General features: G+C 43.7%; 1 long non-coding RNA gene across 1 annotated transcript in view; it reads right to left on the bottom strand.

The window, feature by feature from the left end:
* Nucleotides 1–21,399, bottom strand: part of LOC138455857 (uncharacterized) — a 126,194-nt gene that overhangs the window by 22,133 nt on the left and 82,662 nt on the right. The window lies entirely within an intron of this gene.

The raw sequence follows: 21,399 nt of genomic DNA, 5'->3' as shown, positions 1-21,399 counted from the left end.
AGAGCTGGTTAGAAGCAGCTTTGAGATGATGCAGGCTGTAGCAAACCTTTGCTAAGGACATGAGGCCTGCTGTCATGTTTCTATTAGCTACTTCATCCTTATCAGTTTCTAACTTACTGCCAACTTTTTGTCTAAGGCTCCCTTTCTGCCATGGCACCGCTAGAATCATATTTTCCTACTATTTAATACTGTTAAATTCATGCACCTGTCTTTTGCCCAGGACTCCCCCTGTTCCCAATAACCTTGGCTTGAGTTGCTAACTATTTGTCTGAGCTCTACACAACTCTGTATTTCTGTGTTTTCAGCAATTTGAATTTCCATGAGCCGTTGATGCCTGCATTCATTTGAATGCATGCTGTGGCATCCATTTTAAAAGGAATGAACAACCTTTGCTGCAGCATTTTTATGTCATGGGCTATATTCTGCATATATTTCAGCATTACATTTTGCAGATACATTATTTATGATATGTTTTTCTAGTGTCTATTGCGTGTGGATAACACTCTTCATGTCTAAACGCAGTTTGAACTAATGTGACTAATACATATTTGCCTTGTGTTTTATGCCGCTATGAGTGTCATAAGTGAGATGACATCACTTGCTTTTGTCATCGTTAGCTTACACAGTGTTTATCATCACTGTCTCTGCTTAGGGTATGGATGATACAATTGTTTAGGTGAATAACTCTTCTCATATTTGCAATGTTGGACCAGGGGAAGGGCAAGAGCCCTGAGTGACATGTTTATCTATCCATCACCAGACCAGAAGGAGTAGTCAATTTTGGTCTGCACCTTTTTATCCTCTTAATTGTACATTAGCAGGCAAATAACTGAAGATTCCTGATGAAGCCCCTTCATATGTACCTAATGCGCTTGCACCAGAACGTGCAGCTGGATGAAGATATCTTTTGGATTTGCTGAATCTTGTGTGAAGATAGGAAGAGCTTTATTTTAATCAGTGTAAAGTAACTGGGTAATCAACTCCAGCATTGGGTTTGAAACATCTCTTCTGGACTTATGCAGAAAGGAGGATTCTATAATTACCAAAGATCCCTAACCCATCATGCATGTATGTTGATGGTGAGTAGCACAGCGTTGGCCACAACTTTCATTGAACCAATTCTGAGAGCCCAAAATGGATGCAAACTTCTGGATGCCCAAACCTCTACAAAAGATTCACAACAGCATCGGATCCATTCTATAAATAGGGTAACAAACATTACTCACACAATAATCATCTCCTGATTTGACAGCACTGACTGCAGCTAAAACCGCCAATTCTCATAGGAAAAAAAGACCTGTAGAATATCCATAATTTAAATTGGCTTACCAGCCAGGGAATGAAGTCTAATTTGTGTACCCCTCTTTTCAAATTCAATTAAATTACAAACTGGTTACGAAACTAAAAATAGTTTATCATATAGGGAAAACATTCATGGCAGTGCTTAGAAGAAGTCTGCATGATGAATTGCATGACACACGTCAACCTCCTTCCCACTCCAGATGTATCTAATCAAATGCTGGCCTTGAGGAAAAGACTGCAAGATGATTCGAGCTGCATTAATGCATGCTGAAGCAGAGATGATAGAATCAGAAAAGTCCATGTTTTTAGGGTGGACATGTATTGGAATTGAGGAAAACATTCTTCTCTTAGCCACTCTGGTGAAATAGGAATTGTTGACGTTCCAGAGAAGTCAATCTTTCAGATTATCAGGATCACCATCCCATCCGCCCAAATCCTTGGACTTTGAGTCAAGGAGTAAAGCCTGGGGCAGGCTCAGAAGATATATTAGGACAATTTAGGGGTTCACTCTAAATGCTACTGGTACCCCAGAAGGCCAACAAGCCTCTAGTTGGAGGCGTTGCTTGATTCCTGCAAGACTCAATGAGCAAAGAGCATAATCTAACCCAATGTCATTCTGCGTGGCATTGGTTGTTATCACTGGTTGTTCTTACTTAGCTATTGACCTATTTTTGCATGAACACGACAGAGCTATATTGAAGAAAATACATGTTTGCAATGCCAGAGCCAGAGGCGGAGAAGGGTCTACATGAGCAAAAGAATAATAACATTTCACTAGTTTTTAGGTGACATTGGGAGCTGAGGGTTGCGTCAGGATCTGAAAAGAGCTCCCCAGGAAAAGGGGGATAGTTACCCACCCCAGGTCACTCCCTAGCTCTGACAAAACATGTATGCTGGTACCCAATGAGCAAGTAGCAAGAGAAGTTCAGCATGTTTTTGGTTTCGGCCAGAAAGCTGAATTCTGGTTGGCAAGACAACTGGAATTGCTGTTGAATGATCGGCCAACCCACTAAATGTTATTTCTTGTGATCGAACAGTGGCTTGTTTTAACACATGTTCGCCCAATCAGGAGTGTCTGTGTCACTTTCAATGCTGGTCTGCCAAGTGATCTTTCTTTTCGCAGCCAGAGGGAGTTGGGCTTTGTTTGGGCTACTTTGCTGGCCCCGTTGGTATACATGGAGGTTTCCCTTTGTGGATACTGTTGCCATAGAAGAGATTATTTCGTGGAGAGGGAAAGTACCACTTACAGAAATCTCATTTTGTATGAAGACATCTGTATGTTGTCAGTGGTACTGCACTTTTCCAATCTCACCTAAATTGTCAGTCTCCATGTCCAATCCAAATGCAAAGGCAATACTGAGATGAAGGTGCATGAGCAGCCATATTTGATTCAGTCATAACTGTTATGGCAGTCACTTAGTTTCCTCACTTTGTTTGATGGGCTCTTGTCAATATTTGCTTTACGTACTGACAGGCAGCACAATGATCAGCGAAGCCAACCACCTCATCAGACTTTCCGTTATTTATCAATTGCCCAAAGCAGCTACCATGTGGTTTGAGCAGAACAGGTAGAATCCTCGAACTGTCTCCTTTGCCTTCCGGCAGGAATTCCAGTTGAAGTTAATTTTAGCTTATAAAACCTTTGATTAAACGATGCCATAGGCCGCATCCTAAGCAGCTGAAGCTGGGCGACAGCATTCACCAACCCGTGCAGAGGCAGCTTTGGATGCAAAGGGCTATTTCTCCTCTGTGAAAGGTACAGTAAACTAAAACGTGGTGTTAGACCCTCCTGGATGGTATACATCCCATAGAACAGGTAATTTGAACCATGTTCGTCTTCAGTAGAGGTGCTTCTCAGGAGAGGGACTCACACACTCACAATAATAGCTTAACCGAACACAAAACCATGAAACAGGCTCCTTGGCAAGCTCGGCGCTCTTCTCGTTTGCAAAGTGATGCGCCGACTGAATAATAAAGCAGGCCCCAGAAGCGCTCGAGTGTCTTAGCTCTGTGAATTCCCAGGTACCCGCTCTCCTAGTGTCCGCTATGCACATTATGTTTCAATATTACTGAACTGCTGCATTAAAGGGAACGGGGACAGGCAGAGACAATCTTCCCGCAATTGATTCTCCTGCTCAACCCACGGCGCTGTTGTACCGGCTGCTGGTTTAATAATCGACCATATGTGTGAGAATTGCAGCTGGCTGTTATGAGCTGTAAATGCTTTCATGCATCTAGCGAAACATTTTGAACGCACATATTGGCGTCGTTTTAACCCACCCGTGTGATTGTTTATACAATAGTATATGTGAACCAGAGGTTTACTACATGTTAAAAAAAAATACACATATTATTCATTTTTGAAAAAAAAACAATTAATTGAAACTCTGTACAAACTGCATCCTAAACCACACAATAAATGTAACAAAAGAATGATTTTACAGTTGTCTGGTTCAATTTGGCAGCATGAGTATATGTGCGGCCATGCTTCCTTTGAATGCTTGCATAGTATGCAAAGCACATCTGCGCGCGGCCTCCCAAGTGTTCAACTACCGCGTCGCCGTTGCTATTGGATTATTGGCCTGAGCGTGGCCCCAGGCTGTTCCTATAATCCTCCGAAAACCCCTGAGGCGACAGTTATTCATAATTCAGGCTCCCGACACAAACAGAAAAACATTGTTTAGGCTGATTGATTTGCTCCGCTTGGCAGTCCCATCGCGGGTCTTTCATGCCAGCCCCCATCTGTGCCGAGTGTGATTTTTGTTATACCCCCGTGAGGATAGATCAGCGGCAATGTGCTCGCCTTGGAAACAAGACATGAAGCAACACGGGTTCGATCCACGGGTCCGCGCACGTTATAAATACGCAACTAAGAGACATGTCCTTGATGCTTCTGGGCTGTGTGAGTGCTTTAAAAATGCAACTAAATAAAGGCGCACCAATACGTAATACACGCTGCTTTAAAGGCACCAGCTCTACCTGTGTCAGGCTGAATGTGAATGTGGATTTACCATTCTCAGTCTCATTAGAAAACTCCAAGGAAGCAATTCTTAACGAATGGAGCAAATGTGCAAAAGAATATTGGAGCAGGTAAAAACATTGCTTGATAATCATGGTAAAGCGAAACTCTACCGCCAAGATTGGATAGAAACTCTAGAAGTAGCCTCGGATTACACGATCTATGAAAAATGGCCAAAATCGAGCATGGAAAGAGAAATACAGTGCTTCCCCCTGCTTGGAGAAATTTCCATCAGACAATGGTCATCAACAATTTTTAAGATTACGTCTTAACCTGTTCCCTACAAAGGAAGTTCAGGAGATCAGGAAAACAATGGCATTCAGAGATTATAGTTGCTGACTATGTAAATACATTAAAGAGAACATTTATCCGGAGTAAAACAGGTAAGGATTAGCATGATGGGAAATTTTTTTCACAACTACCAAACAATGAGCGAAAAGGACAAGGGGTCTCTCATGCTGTGAGGCTTAAGTATTTCGCTCACATTTTTTGCCCTGTTGGAATTGGTGTCACTCATTTTCAAGAAAATCGAAGAAACAAATTTAAACCAAAAGACACCTTCTGATTTATATGTGATCAGCAAATCTTGTAACGCAAAAATAATTTTCTTATATAATTGTGATAATTCATGTGTACATTTCTTTTATAAACAGTGAAAGGTTTCAATTGTAAAGCATACACTAATAAAAAAAAATGTAAGAAAATTCTGACTGCATGTTGAGGCTACATTCTGTCCTACATAATTTTGTTAAATCACAGAACTTGAGAACAAGGGCTTAAACCCATGCAGTGGAATAAGGTGCCACTGCAGAAATGTGCCTGTAGGCATGCTAATATAGGCCCTGACCACCGCAGTGGCATAAGGTGCCACTGCAGAAATGTGCCTGTAGGCATGCTAATATAGGCCCTGACCACGGCCAAGGCACAGGCTCGTAGCCGCGCGCCAGCAGATAGCCTACATTGAGGGCATGCCTAGGAGATTTCCGGAAGATCCTCGTTAAATGCCGGTGCTTCGGGAGGGGGGCCTGGCCTTGCCACGTGTGATCATTGCTGTTGTGGGACTAAACAACTATCCATCATGCATGAGGGCACGAGAAGATAATAAAATGGGACCTTACCTGGTGAAAGCAATTCCAAAAAAGGACCACCTCTGTGTGTTCCAAATTCTGCTGCTCCACATGAAGGTCATAAATCAATAAGCCTTGCTTGTTAAGCTAGCAAGTTTCTATGTGAAATTGCGTAGAACTGTCATACGGAGCTGGGGTGGTGTTTATGTTCGTTTTTATGTTATCAGGATTTTCCAAAAGAAGAAAGTCACAGTCATGCACCAGAACATTTTATTGTATTCATTTTAAAATCGTAGCAATTGCATCCTAGGAATCTTGGCGGTATTCAATAAAAATGTGCATAATCACAATTTCATACGAGACGCTTACAATTTACACAGTTTCACACAAAATAAAATAAAAAAAACAATGAAAGTATAAAAATGCAATTGAAGAAAATGTGGGTAACATAAACGTAAGGGAAATCGGAATTTAAGGATAAGCAAAGGTAAACAAGGATAAAAAAGATTTAAAGGCCTTTTGAAACTCAAGTATTATTTATTTATTATTTATTCATATTTTTAAAGCACGCAGCAGCCCAAGGGCATCGTGGCGCTGTTACATTACTGGTTACAAAGGAAGGCATAGTAGTTACATTGATAATTGCATTACGGTTCAACTTGAAGTTACATTGTACATAGCAGATATTATATATTTTCATTAAGGTTCATCTTGTGATTACAGGTACATGTAGGATAGCATGTTTAATGCAGCTTGTAGGTTCGCTGAGTGCAGAGGGATTGAGTGTGGGGGGTTATATGAATAGTGTGGGTTTGAGGGATTTGTGAAAGGCAAGTAGGGAGGGTTCTTCTGCTCTAAGTGCATTGGGGAGGGCATTCCAGAGTTTCAGAGCTATGTGGCGGAAGCCAATGCCGCCGGCGTTGGCTCTTTTTATGGAGGGTGTTCGGAGTTGGTTAGCGAGGTGGCTTCTAGCTGGGAGGGTAGAGATGTTTTTGGATATGGTTTCTGATAGGTAGGATGGGGCAGAGAGATTGGTGCATTTGTGAGTGAGAGTGAGGATTTTGAAGTTGATCCTTTCCTTGTCAGAGGGCTTTGTGTCTGGCCTAAGCGATATGGTCACCGTTGGGGATGTGTATGGCTGCGCGGAGCGTGTTGTTTTGTGTTATTTGGAGCCTGTTAATGTTTCAAGTAAGGTGCACTTGAGAGTGGAGGACATTCTAGGCACAAAGGTCTGAGGGATAAATGGCCTCATCCGACAAACAAGCAATTGTCACCCTTGAAGTGTTTGCGCGGGCTACAGAGTGTATGCTAGTCATCAGGGGAGCTAGGGTCGAAGCTGAAAAATATTGCATTCCCGCCCTCCAAGTCAGGATAACACCAAAGCTTGGATGGCGGTACACAATTAGGAGGGATGAATATCAGGTTTTGTCTTCGGAAGACGAGATAGCTGCAAAAAAAGATTGAGAGAGATGAGAAATATGAGTCAACGGTAAAGCCTAAAGATACTAAGATATGAGTGATACTGAGAGAAGGAAGCAGCGAAATCCACTCTTGAATAAAGGCAGAAATTGACAAAGAGGAAGATATCTTATCCTCAACGTACTGAAGCAGTCCCACAGGTGGAGGCTATTAGCTGGACAAGAGAGACCTAGGTGTTGCCTGCAAACAGGGAAATCTCAAGGAACGACCAGAGAACCATATCTCCCAGAGGTTCCATGTACATGTTAAATGACATGGGAGAAAGGCTAAAGCACTGAGAAAGTCTACAGCGCATGGGTGAAAGGTCCCACCTGATATATACCACCTGTACAAACTGCATAGGAATATGCAGAAAGGAGGCAAACCATGCCACAGCTGGCCCATCGAAGACAATGGGGGGTTACAAGATGTTAGGCAGAGGCTTATAGTTGACCGCCTCAAAAAAATACTACTGAAAGATACAGGAGAATGAAAAAATGACCCCTCTGGCATCCAGTATATGCAAAGGGTTATCCACCATCTGAAGGTGGCAGATGCCAATATAGGAGGGATACCGAATTCCTTTAAAAATGCACCCATATTCTTCATCTGATCCGTTAAGCCATCTCGTGCTTATATTTATTTATTTGTATTGCATATCTATTGCAATCACTGTCTAGTCTTGCAAGTTTATTTCCTAAAGTTATTGATACATATCCACACATGGCAGATAGTCACATTAAAAGGGTCTACCCAGTCTGCCGATTCCCTGCATTTTTTGGACCAGCTCCTCAATCTGTAGATTTGCCAGCCCACAGGAATGCCGTAGGCACCGCCTATCACCCAAAGCCACCTTTTGCTCTTCTGCACTGACTACTGGCTTCTGTGTCCCAAGTTTTTCAAATTCTGTTACGTATTCTATGAGTTGAACACATCTTCTGCAAAGAAAATTTTAGTCCTCAAACAACCTTGGAGATTTTGAACTCATGACCTTTTGTTCTCTAAATCACACTTCCACTAAAACACACTGACGTGCCCAACTGTGTTCACCACCTTCATTGATGCTGGCAGTGCAGGGTGTTAAGACCTCGCCTCTGAAAGCCTTGTGCAAGCTGCAGTCACAGTTATGAATCCTGGCTGATCCAACTCTTATGGTTGTCCAAATCCAGTCCTCGAGGGCCGGAAACATAGCAGGTTTTCAGGATACCCCTCATGTATGGGATGCATTTGCATACAACAATTCTGAATGTATGCACATTTTGTTCTCCCAAATATCAATGAGGGATATCCTGAAAATCTCTCCGATTTCTGGCACTCAAGTCCTGGAGTTGAACAGTCCTGGATTAGGTCTTATTTATGTGTCTTTCCTACGTGTTCATGGCACAAACAAAGGTAATAGAACTTTCAAAACAAGAAAACATATTTTACAAACTTGCAAAGGAAATCTGATCAGAAACAAGTCTTTAATTGTCCATGTTTAGAGGTAGACCAATTGCTCCACTGCTGCAGCTGTACAAGGGTAAAGCCGCCTCGGAAGCCAGATTTGGGATGGAATTGTGGGGCTACTCTAATGTTATTGCGGTCCAGACACTTGAGAATCAATTTGCTTAAGAAACTGCTGGAGATGCCAGCTTCGGCTCCACATCTTGGAGTACATATGGAATTGGGGTTCACACCAATTGGGGACACAGTCTCTCTGCAGCCAGTACTGCACTGGCTCAGGCTATGGGGCAATGGTAGAGCTTCACTCACCCACAAACTGATTATCTCCCTGATTGACAAAGACTTGGGAGGTAGGGTCCCATATCAAGAACCAGCCGAGGGCGATTAACATCACGCATCTGTACCCACCCTGTAGTATGCTCTCCCATGGAGAGATAAACCGATGGACTGCCCGCTTTTATGAGTCTGTGAGCATGGAAATGTTGAAGCCATAGAACCAAGGGCTAATGATAATCATGTCCCCGGGTGACCAACGTTATTTGCTATGGGCGAGGTTTCATGCTGATCACGTACTCCTGTCTAGGGCAAGGTTCGACTGTATCCCCTAACAGGCAGTGGTGGCAGCATGGTCCGGGGAGGATGCAAACCGATGTTGCCCTGTGTGCGGGGCGCCTTATGAGGACTTACCCCATTTGGTATTCTTCTGTCCTGCTTATGCAAAAGCTAGAGGACAGCTTATACAAAATCTTTTGCAGGAATTGGGCTTTGCACAATATCGGCCTGCCCTAATATATTTGTTGTGAGTGGATTCACGACGTGTGGGTTGTTGGTCTTTACCTAGATATTTGAAAACAGCACTTTATCTTTGGAAGCGATTGCAAAGTATACCACTTTGAAATGAGTTTATGTACATCCACTAATAATCTGTGTTTTGAGATTCTTCTCAGCTGCTATTCTTGTGAGGTTTTTATGATGATGTGTTTTACTGTGTTATAATTGGTATGAATTTTTGTATTTTGTACTGTTTTTTATTGTTTTGTATGCATATCCGAAATAAACAAACATAATGAAGTCTTTAATTTAAAATATGTATAAAAGAGGCTATAATTGTTTTTTTTCCTAAGCACATTCATTGACTCCTTTCATTGGGGGGTGAAATTGAAGTGGAGTAACATGCATTTGGCATTTGGACTCTCCCCATACCTCTTTGCAATCAACTGATAACCCTCTTGATTTCTGTCCATTTAAGTCAACTGCACTCAACCTCCCTTATCCAACTCAGTATCCTTCAATTATTCAACCTCTCTCGGATTCAAATCAGTTTCCACTTCACCACGTTGACTCCTCCCTATTTCAAGTGCGTCTCCCCTTCAACTCTATGACTTCTGCGTGAACCAATGCAAGCTCTCCTTTAACTCTTTAAATACTGATCCAATGTGGGTTTCCTTCAACTTCTATCTAATCAAATGCAGGCCCCTCCTCCACTGTTCCATGTCTGTCTGATTGAATGGAAACTCCCTTCAACTTTTCGACTTCTCTCTGTACCCATGCATGCGCCTCTCAAATAGTCCTCTCCGACTTCTTCCTGAACCCACCAAGACTCTCCTTGAACAATACGGCTTCCTGCTGTAATGTAGGCTCCTATTCAACTCTTCAACTTCTCACTGTTGCAGTGGGGGCTCTCCTTCAACTCTTCAACTTCTCACTGTTCCAGTGGGGGCTCTCCTTCAACTCTTCAACTTCTCACTGTTCCGGTGGGGGCTCTCCTTCAACTCTTCAACTTCTCACTGTTCCTGTGGGGGCTCTCCTTCAGCTCTTCAACTTGGAGGTGAGCACTCCCTAATGATATTCTTTAGTCTTCCAAAAATTAACCAGCCCAGCTGCCAAAAAACTATCGATAGTGGCAGCACGATATGGAGCGACAAAGGCTCGATCCCCGGGTCCGCGCTTAGAAACCTCTGGGTATTAAGCACATTATAAATAACTTATCATATTATCTATCATATTATCATTGCGCTTTGTGATCTGGCAGAATAATGCAGCTGAAAATCTGACACCATGACAGAAGAAGGCTATGTTGCTATTCATATAATCATGCAATTTTGTGAATGGGTTCCACAAAGAAGGTAATGTCCTCTCAGAACCAAGCCTGAAATTTCACAGCAAATGGACCTGTATTCTCAAAGGAGCATGCAGAAGTCTATGGAATATAGGATACACTAGTTTCAAAGAACTTGCCTAAGTCTTGGGGCCTTCCTGCCACACTAAGACAGTATGTGAACTGGAACTGTGATGTGGTGGAGATCCAGGGAAGGGATCAACCTCCTTTATGGTATGGGTTTAGCAATCAGGGGCTAAGATAAAACCTTATTTTCAGCCCTCCAACCATCCACTTTTTGGTAGATGTACGTGCTTCTCAGAGTGGGGGGCTGGCCAATTTCAGTGACTGTAAGTGTGTGATTTCTTTTGATGGCAGATGTGCATGTACTATGGTTCTTGCCCATGCCATTCGAACCAGAGTGGCATGGGTTGAGAGGTATTTGGCCTGGGAAAAGTTCCTGGATAGTGATACATTATACTGTGTGGGGAATGGTTTGAAGAGTGGGAGCCCCCACTCTTTTAAACACTTGGGGAAGTATTGAGTGCCTAATCTTTACTCTTTCCTCTGTGTGCCGCGTGAGCAGTCATTGCTGTGCCAGACACCGTAACGCAAAACACAAAATAATGATGATTGTGTTAGGCAGAATCATGTGCAGTACCCTTTGCGAACACTACACACAATTAAGACTACAAGTGTAAGTACAAATTCACCTTTGGTACAAGCCTGTACTACACAGTAAAGTGGTAGCCATGGTTGAGCAGCCAGACTTATCTCAAGAGTAAAGTGAGCAGTAGAACAAGTTACACAAAGGACCAACAATTACAGTGATTCAAACAAACACTTACTCAAGGTTTCTTGGTGAAAGAATATACATTTATTTACACAGTCAGTTGGAAAACATTACACTAGCAAGAGCAGCTCAATATCACACACTAATAAACCACAAATACACAACCGATAAGTAAATGAACAAGTTTAGCTCCCCTGAAGTGGGAGCAAAACGGCACTTCAAATACTTTAAAAGGGAGTAAAAGGACAAGGTTATAAGACAAGACAGCACAAATACTTGCATAGGCAGGACAAAGGGTTTCAGTAAACTACAACCAGCAATTCAGTTCATAGGCCTGGGCCAAAGTCAATGGTTCAGCGACTTTGTATAGGATAGCACAGTTCTGGTAGTAAACGGTTAAGTCTTTGCCACAGAGTTTAGAAGAATTTGGCTAGGCAAAAAGTTTGACAAATGTTTAGGGAAGGACAACCCTTCGAAGTTGAGAAAGTTTCCATGAACTTTCGCAATGGGCGTAAAGATTTCTGGGCCTCATTTGCACAGTACCTTTGTATTGAAGAAGAGTTCTAGCTGAGGTAGTTGTTCCTGGCAGTTCAAGCAGATCTCGCTGTTCTTGAGCTTCAGTCATGGGGACAAGAAGGAGGACGTCGGGAGGTTCCTGCACTGCCCAGGGATGAGGCCAAAAGCTTAGCAAGACGTTGGTTTAAGGTGTGAGTGCCTTAAAGTCCACAAGCTGGTTTCCTTCCCTCTGGCTATCCGGATTTCAAAAATTCGACCAGATGGGGATGGTGTCCAGGTGGCTTGCGAGTTGGTTGTTCCCACTAAACTCAAGGGAAGAAGTTAACCTTGAAGGGCTTCTCAGTCGATGGAGTTTCAGGCAATTCGGACCTGCAGGAGGGCTTCACCGGTCATCCAGGCGTTGCAGCAGTCCTCTTCCTTCCTCTCCTCTTCGGTTCTTTCGTTCCAGTGATCACCTCTGCTTTCCAAGTCCCAGAGACCTGCTTTTAAACATTTTTCCCCCATTCATTCTAGCCTGGCTGTCACTCACACAGCAGCGTGGCTGTCCTTGCCAGACAGCCAGCCGGTCAATCATGCAAGAGTGCATTCATGTCTCCTAGGAGACTAAGCACTGGGAGTTTTTGGATACCTCCCTCACGTCCTGTCCACCCCAGACACCCTGGCACCAGAGGAGGGCTTCAGCACTGAAGCCCGGCAAAGGCCAGCGAACAAAGGGACCAAACCTGGATTGGCACACAGAGACAAACACAAGAAGGACCTTTCCTAAAAGAAATGGCGAAAAAAGTCGACCGTAGTCTGTTTTTACAGATAGGTCTTGGGCGCCATATTGAAAAACATGGCTGACTCGATTTTTAGCTACCGTTGTTCGCGGTCGGGAAAAATCATGGTAGTTTGATCTAACCACTGCAACCAGCCATTTAATGTAGGAAAGGGTAACATTTTACTGTTACATGAGTGTTTTGACTCAGGGGAAGTTAGGCTACCCCTCCAGCACTGTATAGGAAGATAGTGTGTGCTGGGTCAGTAAATTTAAAGAGACTAGTAACGTCAGTTTAACTTTACATACTCTGAGAGACTGTAGTTGGTCTCAGAGAAGGTATTTAAACCTGGGGAAGTCTGAAAGATATCCCTGTGCACTGCACTGACGGTGCTGTGTGACACACAGAAAAAGATGATGCCCATGGAGTTGTTTTAAAACTCCATAACCAAAGAACAAAAAAGTAAAACACATTGAAAATGAAAAGTTCAAAGCCCCAATATATAGCAAAAGAGCTGGAGGGCTCTAAGGTAGAGGGAATGTAGCACTTCTGTGAGAATTCTCCCTAACAGATTGTCACCTGTTTACCTAAAAAAAAAACACTTTTGTTTGCTGCATATGACTTCCACAGGGGGTACCCTCAACCAGGACACTTCTCAGACACTACCGCAACAAACACTAAACAGTCATACGTAATGCCAAATAACATCCAAGAACTCCAATCTGCCACCAATCTAACCCAGCCCCCTCTAAATCCCCATCCACACTTTCTACACCCCCTCCACTGCAGTATGCAACTCCGTCATGAACTACTGCAACTCAGAAATACACATCAGGACAGCCCTCCCCTGAGCTCACCAACTCACCCCCCCACTCCCAACATTCCAAGACATCGGACACCTTCCACCCCATCAGCACTAACACCCTCATCACCCTCACTAGCAAAATAAAACCTGCACACACTGAATGGTGAATTCCCACCACAAGCTGCATACAATTGCATCACCATCCTAGCTCCCAACTGGGTAAACATCAACAACTCCTGTCTCTCACATGGTACTATCCCGACTGCAGTTAAAACTGGACACATCTCACCCCTCTTCAATAATAATCTGTCGATCTAACACTGCCTGAAACCTACCGCCACATTACTATCCTACCATACTATGCCAGAATCATGGAACTCTTTGTCACTATCCATCTGCAAAAGCACATCACCACAAACATCCTACTCAACCCCCTCCAATATGGCTTTCGCCTTGGACACAGCACTGAGACCGCTACTCATCACATCCTTGATGACCTCCACAGCATCACAGACAAAGGACACACAGCACTACTCATACTCATCGACCTCACTGCAGCCTTCGACGCCATTGATCAAACCATTCTGCTAGACATCCTAGCCCACCGGATGAATCTCTTTGGTACCATACTCGACTGCTTCACCTCCTTTCTCACTGGCAGGACACAATTCGTCTTCATGCCCCCTTATCAATCTGCCCCACCCTTGTCGAGTTTTGGGGCAGCAAGTCTCCTCCCTATCTCCACTCCTCTTCAACCTATATGTTGAATCCCTTGGACAGACCCTTGGCAAACACAACGTCCATTTCAACCAATATGCAGATGACACACAAATAAACTTCCAAATTCCATCCCCTTCACAAATCCACACCCTCAAGACCTGTCTCTCCATCATCACCAAAAGGCTGGGCACCCACTTCCTCAATCTCAACCCTTCAAAAACAGAATGCCTCCTCATCTGCCTCTAAAGGCACAAATCTGATCTCACCCCGGATCCAAGAATTCAACACGGACAAACCACACATATCCCTTTCCACACTTGTTCAATTCCTTGGCTTCATCATCGAACCCAACCTTTCCTTCCCACCCAATAGCCACATTCACATTAACCAAAATATGCAATCTACAACTACACCTCCTGCACAAAATTAGACATATCCTTCCTCCTGACGACTTCCGCAACGCAGTCCAAGTACTGGCTCTATCTAAGCTGGACTATGGAAATGCTCTCCTCACCTGACTCCCAAATAACACCCTTGCCCCCCACAAGCCATAAACAATGCAGAAGCCAAACACATCCTCCACCCACCCAAACAGTCAAACATGACCCTTGCTCTTGCCCAGCTCCACCGAATCCAATTCCCCTTCAAAGGACTCTGCATTGTATTCAAAGCCATCCACCTTAAAACTCCATTTTACCTTAAAAACAAAGTCAAACCCATCAGCCACACAAACACCAGACCTGCCAGCCAACACCGTCCACACATTCCACTCTGCAAATTCACATGCACACAAAACAAGCCTTTGCCCACTGGGCACCAGTGCATGAAACACCCTACCTCTTCACATACTCACTGCATCCTCCATCAGCACTTTCAGAAAAGCCTCAAAACATAACTGTTTTACAACTCATAACCCTGCCCTCCTCCACTGCTATCACTTGTCAATCCTAATCTTCCTATCCTTTCCTAAAAACATTTTGTAACTTCTTTTTTCAACTCCCCCTTTTCAAACTTTTGAGCTGCTAGGCACTCTGAGACGACCCTCTGGGTAGGGACAGCGCTAAACAAAAATTTAAACAAAACAAAATAATAAAATATCTTGACACTGAGGATTTCAACTCTCCATAAAAACCATAGAGTTGGGATATAGGCAAACTCACACAACATGATATAGTAAAATATGGCAGCACTGTTCCTGCAATATGTTATAATACATGAGGTGGGCAGACAGCCTCAACAATGTGGTATTCTGGGAGAGATGTGTACCCCCAAATGTCTCATGTGTAGGGTGCAGGCACCCCAGAATATATTAGACCTGGGGTGGCTGCCCTCACACCAAAACAGACATCTCTCAGAGATCAGGGAGCATGGCCAACTGCCAGTCATGTGATCCCATCATTTCCCTGCTAACAAAGAGTGACCATCACTTGGAGGTACTCCTTCTTAGAAAGTCTTTCTGTGGCCAAAGAGCATTTGATGAGACAGCGAGAAAGCCTGTGTAAAGGTTAAAGGTACACTTAGGTGGACAGTCACCCCACTATTGTTAGAGGGCACACTCAGCCTTTTTAGATTAGTTAAGCGAGGAGAGGATGATGTCCACTTCAAATGTGACTCTGTAAAGCAGAGCAAACTTGCGGGGAGTCATGCCTGGCTGCAATTATCACCCTTTCTCAGCTTGTGATGAGTTGTTGTGTTATTTGTGCAACTGTATCTCAAAGGCAGAACCTCATGCTGCCTACAATTGGTTACTCAATATTTACTTGAATTCAAGAAACCACAAACTTAGCAAAAGTCTAACAAATATCCTGTCCAAAGCTGTCTATTCCATTTGCATGGTGATTTCTAGTTTGACAAGTTAAACATATATTTGTTTTGTTGAACTGCAAATATAATGGGGTTCATTACAAGTTTGATGGTAGCCCGCTTGTAATTCCTGCAGTATACCGTCAAACTGCCCCAACCGTTTCCGCTGCCTGATATCGCAGTATTACCGGGATATTACAAGAAACGGAAAGGGCGGTAAATCCCCATTCCATTGAATCCCATAGGACTCCATGGAGTAGCTTGCCAAAATTACCGACGCCTGCATTATCGGTGCCGGTAATTCCAGCATTTATTTGCTTGTGGGGGCCTGATTTACTGGAAGGTCAGGCCTGGTGGTGAATCAGTGCTCGCACCGGCAAACGTCTGTTTCCCCGGTCTGGAAAAAGTGCTGTGCTGGAATTACCAGCTCTTCTTCCGGACCAGGGAACATGTAATCACCCCCAATGTCATCACGCACAACACAAAGCTGCAGACCCGTGCAAGAGAATGACTAAAAGCTGGAGCTATGACAAGCTATTTGAGAGTATTTCTAAAAGTAGTAGGAGAGTTTATAGAGATTTCAAGATGTTCCTTATAGAAAAGCTTAACAAATCATGTAATCATTCAGTATGATTGTAGGTTTTTAAAATTATTATTATTATTTTTATTATTATTATTATTATTATTATTCCATTTTTATTAAGCACCATGGCCCTCAGGGCACACAAAGAACATAGAAGACAAAAAGAACAGAAACAGAACCTACAAGAGTCAGAGAGAAGGGAGCAGAACAAGAACTGACTGTCCAGCTAGGGTTAAGGTTTAAGCATGGTGGGGAAAGTAATGAGATTTATAAAAGTACTTCAAAGACTTACAGGCACAAACCAAAACACTAATAATAATGACTAGTACTTGTAGTCATTATTACAAAGGAGTGTGAGAACGAACATGGGACAAATACCCTGTTCTATGGAATTGCTTCCACTCAGGAGGGTCTAAAACCATGTTTTAGCTCCCCACACCCTTCACAGAGGAGAAATGCAAATTTGCATATCAGTCTTTGTCCCGCCCACAAGGGCAGTCCAGCACCAAAATGCTACGCAATTCTCCTCTTAACAAGAGTACCAACAGCGTTCCCAGACACGTGTTTCAGCCCATTGGGGGCTCTTCAGTGAGGTGAAGCTGTGCGTCTGGTCCATGTTAGGATTGCCCAGCCAAAAGCCAACCCATGTTGTCCGTCAACAAGCATAGATCACTGAAACAAATGAACTATTTGGTTTAAACACATGGATTTTATTGCCATAATCAGCCAATATTCACACTTACTTGGGAGACCAGCCTGCCTTCCCAGCACCCTGAAATCCCCTGGGGAGTGACATTCCTTTGTTTGTAAAAGTGCATTTAAATGGACCTTGCAAAGCGTGAAGCCCCAAAACGACACTCTCGAGGACAGCTACTGCAATATGCATGGGCAACAGCTGCCTGTGGGCCCCAGTCCGCATCCGCCCTGGGGGACCTCTGAGGCTGCCCATGCCTAGAGCCGAACCAATTTAAAAAAGCGAAATGTTCTCAGGAAAGATGAAACTGCTCAAAATATACATTAAAGCTTCTTTCACTAGCCAAGAGCAAAACTTTGTGGAGTCTGCTCAGAGGAAAAAGAAAACATAGGCAATGAATTCCCTTTACAAATAAAAGAAGTGTCATCAAGGTGGATGAGGGAGGGGTCAGAGGCCTAGAAACACAGGCGCGTTATAAATGACTTATCATATCATACCATTTGGATTGGGTTCTGTCAAGGAGCCCATCAATATCTTCCACAAGGAGCACCTTGTTTTTCCACAATTCTTGGGTAGAGCTGAGAGAGGCACTCAGAAAAACCTGCAGGGTTGTTCACCAAAGGGCTAATGCTGAATCTGGACACAGTGTTTGGGCTACTTTAAGTAGCCATGTGGCATCTGTGCAGCCTAGTGGTTTTTTGCTAGTTTGACATCACAAGCCAATAAAGTTATGGAAACTCATAATTGGAAGCACATTGTAGTAAGAAAGTTAATGTGAATATGTTGGAAGGAAACCAAATGAAAAAAGGACCCGGTTGAGTGGCTAATGGGCATTGGAAGGACATTGCAGTGTACATTAGAGCATGTTTTATTGGCTTCAACTAGTCAGGCAGCGCATAATACAAGCTCCAACCATATTAGCGTGCAAGTTCAGTGTGGCAGGTAACTAGAAAGTATGGCATATGGTAGAGCCTTCCGGTACAAACTTAGGATTCAAGCTGACTGATAGCAACTCACTCTTGCTCCCCTGCTCCTGACCTCGCCCACAATCCCACTTCTGACTCACTTATACAACTCATCAAAAAGAAAACATGCATGCTGCCTACTTCCTTTGTGCCCCTTGCTCCCCAACTGCACCTCACCCTTTATTCAGTTTATATGCCAGCATGGCAGCAGAAAGTGTACGTCTTCACTTTTGGACTAGGTACTTGGCTGTTTTATTGCTGCCCATTTTTGGCTTTCCTTTTATTTTGTTGTGATTGGGCTTTGCACTGCTTGCAGAACCCTGCACACGATTGCAGACAGGTGCTTATTGTGGTAATAGCTGCCTCAGCAATCACTCCCGGCTAGTAATGGTGTGCACAGCTCTCGTTAAATTCTCTAGAAGCTTTTACGTCCTATTGGTGGGGCTGTTACCAGCCGGGTTGGCCCTCTACATTATAGCCTCATTAGAGTATATTTTCTTCTCACCAGCCAGTCATTGAGTTCGGAATGCAAGCTCCAGCCGCCAATAGAAGCCTGCATTATAAGTAAGGCTCCCAATGTTATGGTATTTATTTTTCTGCCATTTCCGTCTGTATTTATCCGTATTTAATTTAGTTTTTTTTTCTGTATTTAACCACATTTATTTTTTGTCATGTAAAAAGATCATTTGCAAACAGTATTTTTCTGCATTTATTCTAATAAAAAATGCATTTATTAAAGTGCACACGCAGCCATACAGCAAAGAAATGTGAGCTCCTGGTCCCGCGATTGCTGCTTAATATATAACCAGTCAGCAATTTAAAGAACTTTAATGTTATTTTTATACAACTTTTACACTTTCCATGCTGCCAATCTGCAATGCAATTGGCCTGTGATGAATGATTGACAGCATAGGTAACCAAGGAAAAAGACCTGTTTTTCAATTTTTTTCAATTTTTATGAATAAATACAAACAGAAAGCAGATTGATTTCCGTCTGTATTTATGTGTACAAATCAGTACAAACAGAAAACTGGGAGCCTTACCTCTAAGGTTTGCATTCGTTCTTCACACTGCTTTAGTTTATTAGGAGAAACATCACAACTTCTTTCCCAGCGATGGTATACTATCAGTCACACTTTTAAAGTTACTGCCATACAGATGCTTCTTAAATCAATAGGCGCTTGTTTTTGACCCAAACAGATATCTTCATTTTTATTTGATTTGATTTGATTAGCTTATGTGCCTGTAACACGCTGATAGCACAGTTCACAGCAAAATCAATTTCCTACAGGCGGGACAAAATTTACTTAGCGAGCAAACAGTATAGTCAGCCAAGCGGATCATTGAACCAGGAAGGTTTTAACATCTTTCCCGAAAGCCAGCATAAGGCGTATTTCTGTAGGTAGAGAATTACCCATTTTAGGAGCTTGAAATTGGAAGATTCTGCCCCCTCCTGCTCTGTGGGACTTCAAGTGGACAGATACCGGTGGGCCATTCATGCCGCATCCAGCAGGAGGCTGCCATTAACATCTCTGCAGCAGGAGCCACTGGATGTGCCCAGAGGAAGCGCTCACCGAGGTAAGCTATTTGGGCTTTCTGGAATTCCGGGCCAGCCTGCAATATCAAAAGATGTCTGCCGTCATATCAGACACCTCTGTGCCTTCTTTGTGAGCCCGGCATAGCCTGCCCCACCATGGGAGGAAGGCTAGCTCAGGGGCAATGCATTTGTCTTGAAAGCAAGACAACACTGCGCTACACAGGTGCAAATCCCGATCCCGCCCTTAGAAACCACTCACTGGTATTAAGCGCATTATAAACTAACAGTAAAATAATTTTTTTAAAAAAAATAATCCCTGATTGGGCCTTCACTGTATTTCCATCAATAGGGGAGCCGGCAGGCTTGAGCCGGCACCCACACCAAGGCCCTGTCTGACCCTGTCCGGAGCTGGAGGGAGCACCTATCCCTGTCGCTACTCCTTGACCCTTTGCCTCCTGGCAACGTTTCTAAAATTAATCACAGAGACAACGGTCCACTGCACGCTTTGACCATGAACAAAATCCTGACTTTGAAATTGCTCTGGTAAGCAACATGCATCGCATTGGCCTGGACCACTCACCTCCCTTGGACACTGTGATTGCTTTTGGTTGTTCCCTGCACCTGCCCCCCCCTGCCTAACTATAACCACCAATCTCTGCACCAACTGTAATATGCATTGTGTTGTGTCTATATGCGCTCTGCTGTTTTCTTAACACCCTGCTTCAACGAAGAAAAAACAAAATCTAAAACTCCTGTGCTTTCCATCTGTGCAACCTCCATTTTGTACTGCATTTTAGTGCTTTGTAGCAAATTCGAATTTAGGTGTGCTTTCCAATTTGTTAATGATATTTGAATCTGGGCAGTGTGCTCATTGATTTTGTCTTCTTGGCTATCTGATGAGATTCTACTGTTGCATAGTGCTTCTAACCCTCTCCCCTGCTACCCTCCCTGAATACCCACTCTTGTCTCTGCTGTCATGGTGCTCTCCATCTCTCCTATTTATTCTAATTGCTTCTCCATCACCTATCCTCCGTCTCTCACAAAGTCTGGAAGGAAGAAACTAAAAAAGGCATTCCTGAGTTCCAACCCTGGTCTGCCCATTGCAGACACCTACATCAATGCTTCCTCCAGACAGACTATCACCAACATTCTCTTTGCTGTTCCTTCCTCTGACTTATGGACTCTCCATGTGGTTTCTGTTTCTGTACTCTCCCCTTTCTCTTCCTCACCCATTACTGGCGGCACCAAATGGGAAGTGCTCTTGGCTCATTTTGCATCTTCCAAATGCAACATTAATGTCTATCACAATGGCACTACCATGGCCTCCTCCTTCTTGACACATGTCTTCCATCTCTCTTCAACTCCCCCCTCTCTTGCCAACCATCCTTCCTTTGCACCCCACTCCCAGTGGCGGCACCCTACCCCTGTGCCCCCAGCAAATCATTTAAAGGGGGCAACCAGCTTTACTTAACTACCCTAAACTCTCGCTCTGCTATCAAACACTCCTGTGACATCTGTCTCCTCCTTGAAGACCTTAACCTTGATGTCCTTGCTCTCACCGACATGTGGTTCTACGCCGGCTTCAGCACTGCTTTTTGCACTCTTCTCCCTGAGGGCTACAAGATCCTGTCCAATCCCAGGCCCTCCTGACCTGGCGGCAGAGTGGCTCTGATCTTCAGTGATTGGGTTCTTGCCCCCATCATCCCCACTCAAACCTACTCATCCTTTAAAAGCATAATCTGCAGGCTATCTGTCTCGTCTACCTTCTCTCTTACTCTTGCTACCATCTACAGGCCCCCCGGACTCTTCTCCTTCTTCCTCTCTGAATGGGCAGACCT

Source organism: Ambystoma mexicanum, chromosome 1p (genome assembly GCF_040938575.1).
Source record: "Ambystoma mexicanum isolate Mex_15411 chromosome 1p, UKY_AmexF1_1, whole genome shotgun sequence".
In the NCBI taxonomy this organism is placed as follows: Eukaryota; Metazoa; Chordata; class Amphibia; order Caudata; family Ambystomatidae; genus Ambystoma; species Ambystoma mexicanum.
Note: the sequence above shows the minus strand (reverse complement) of the source record. Positions and strands in the feature narration are given on the sequence as shown.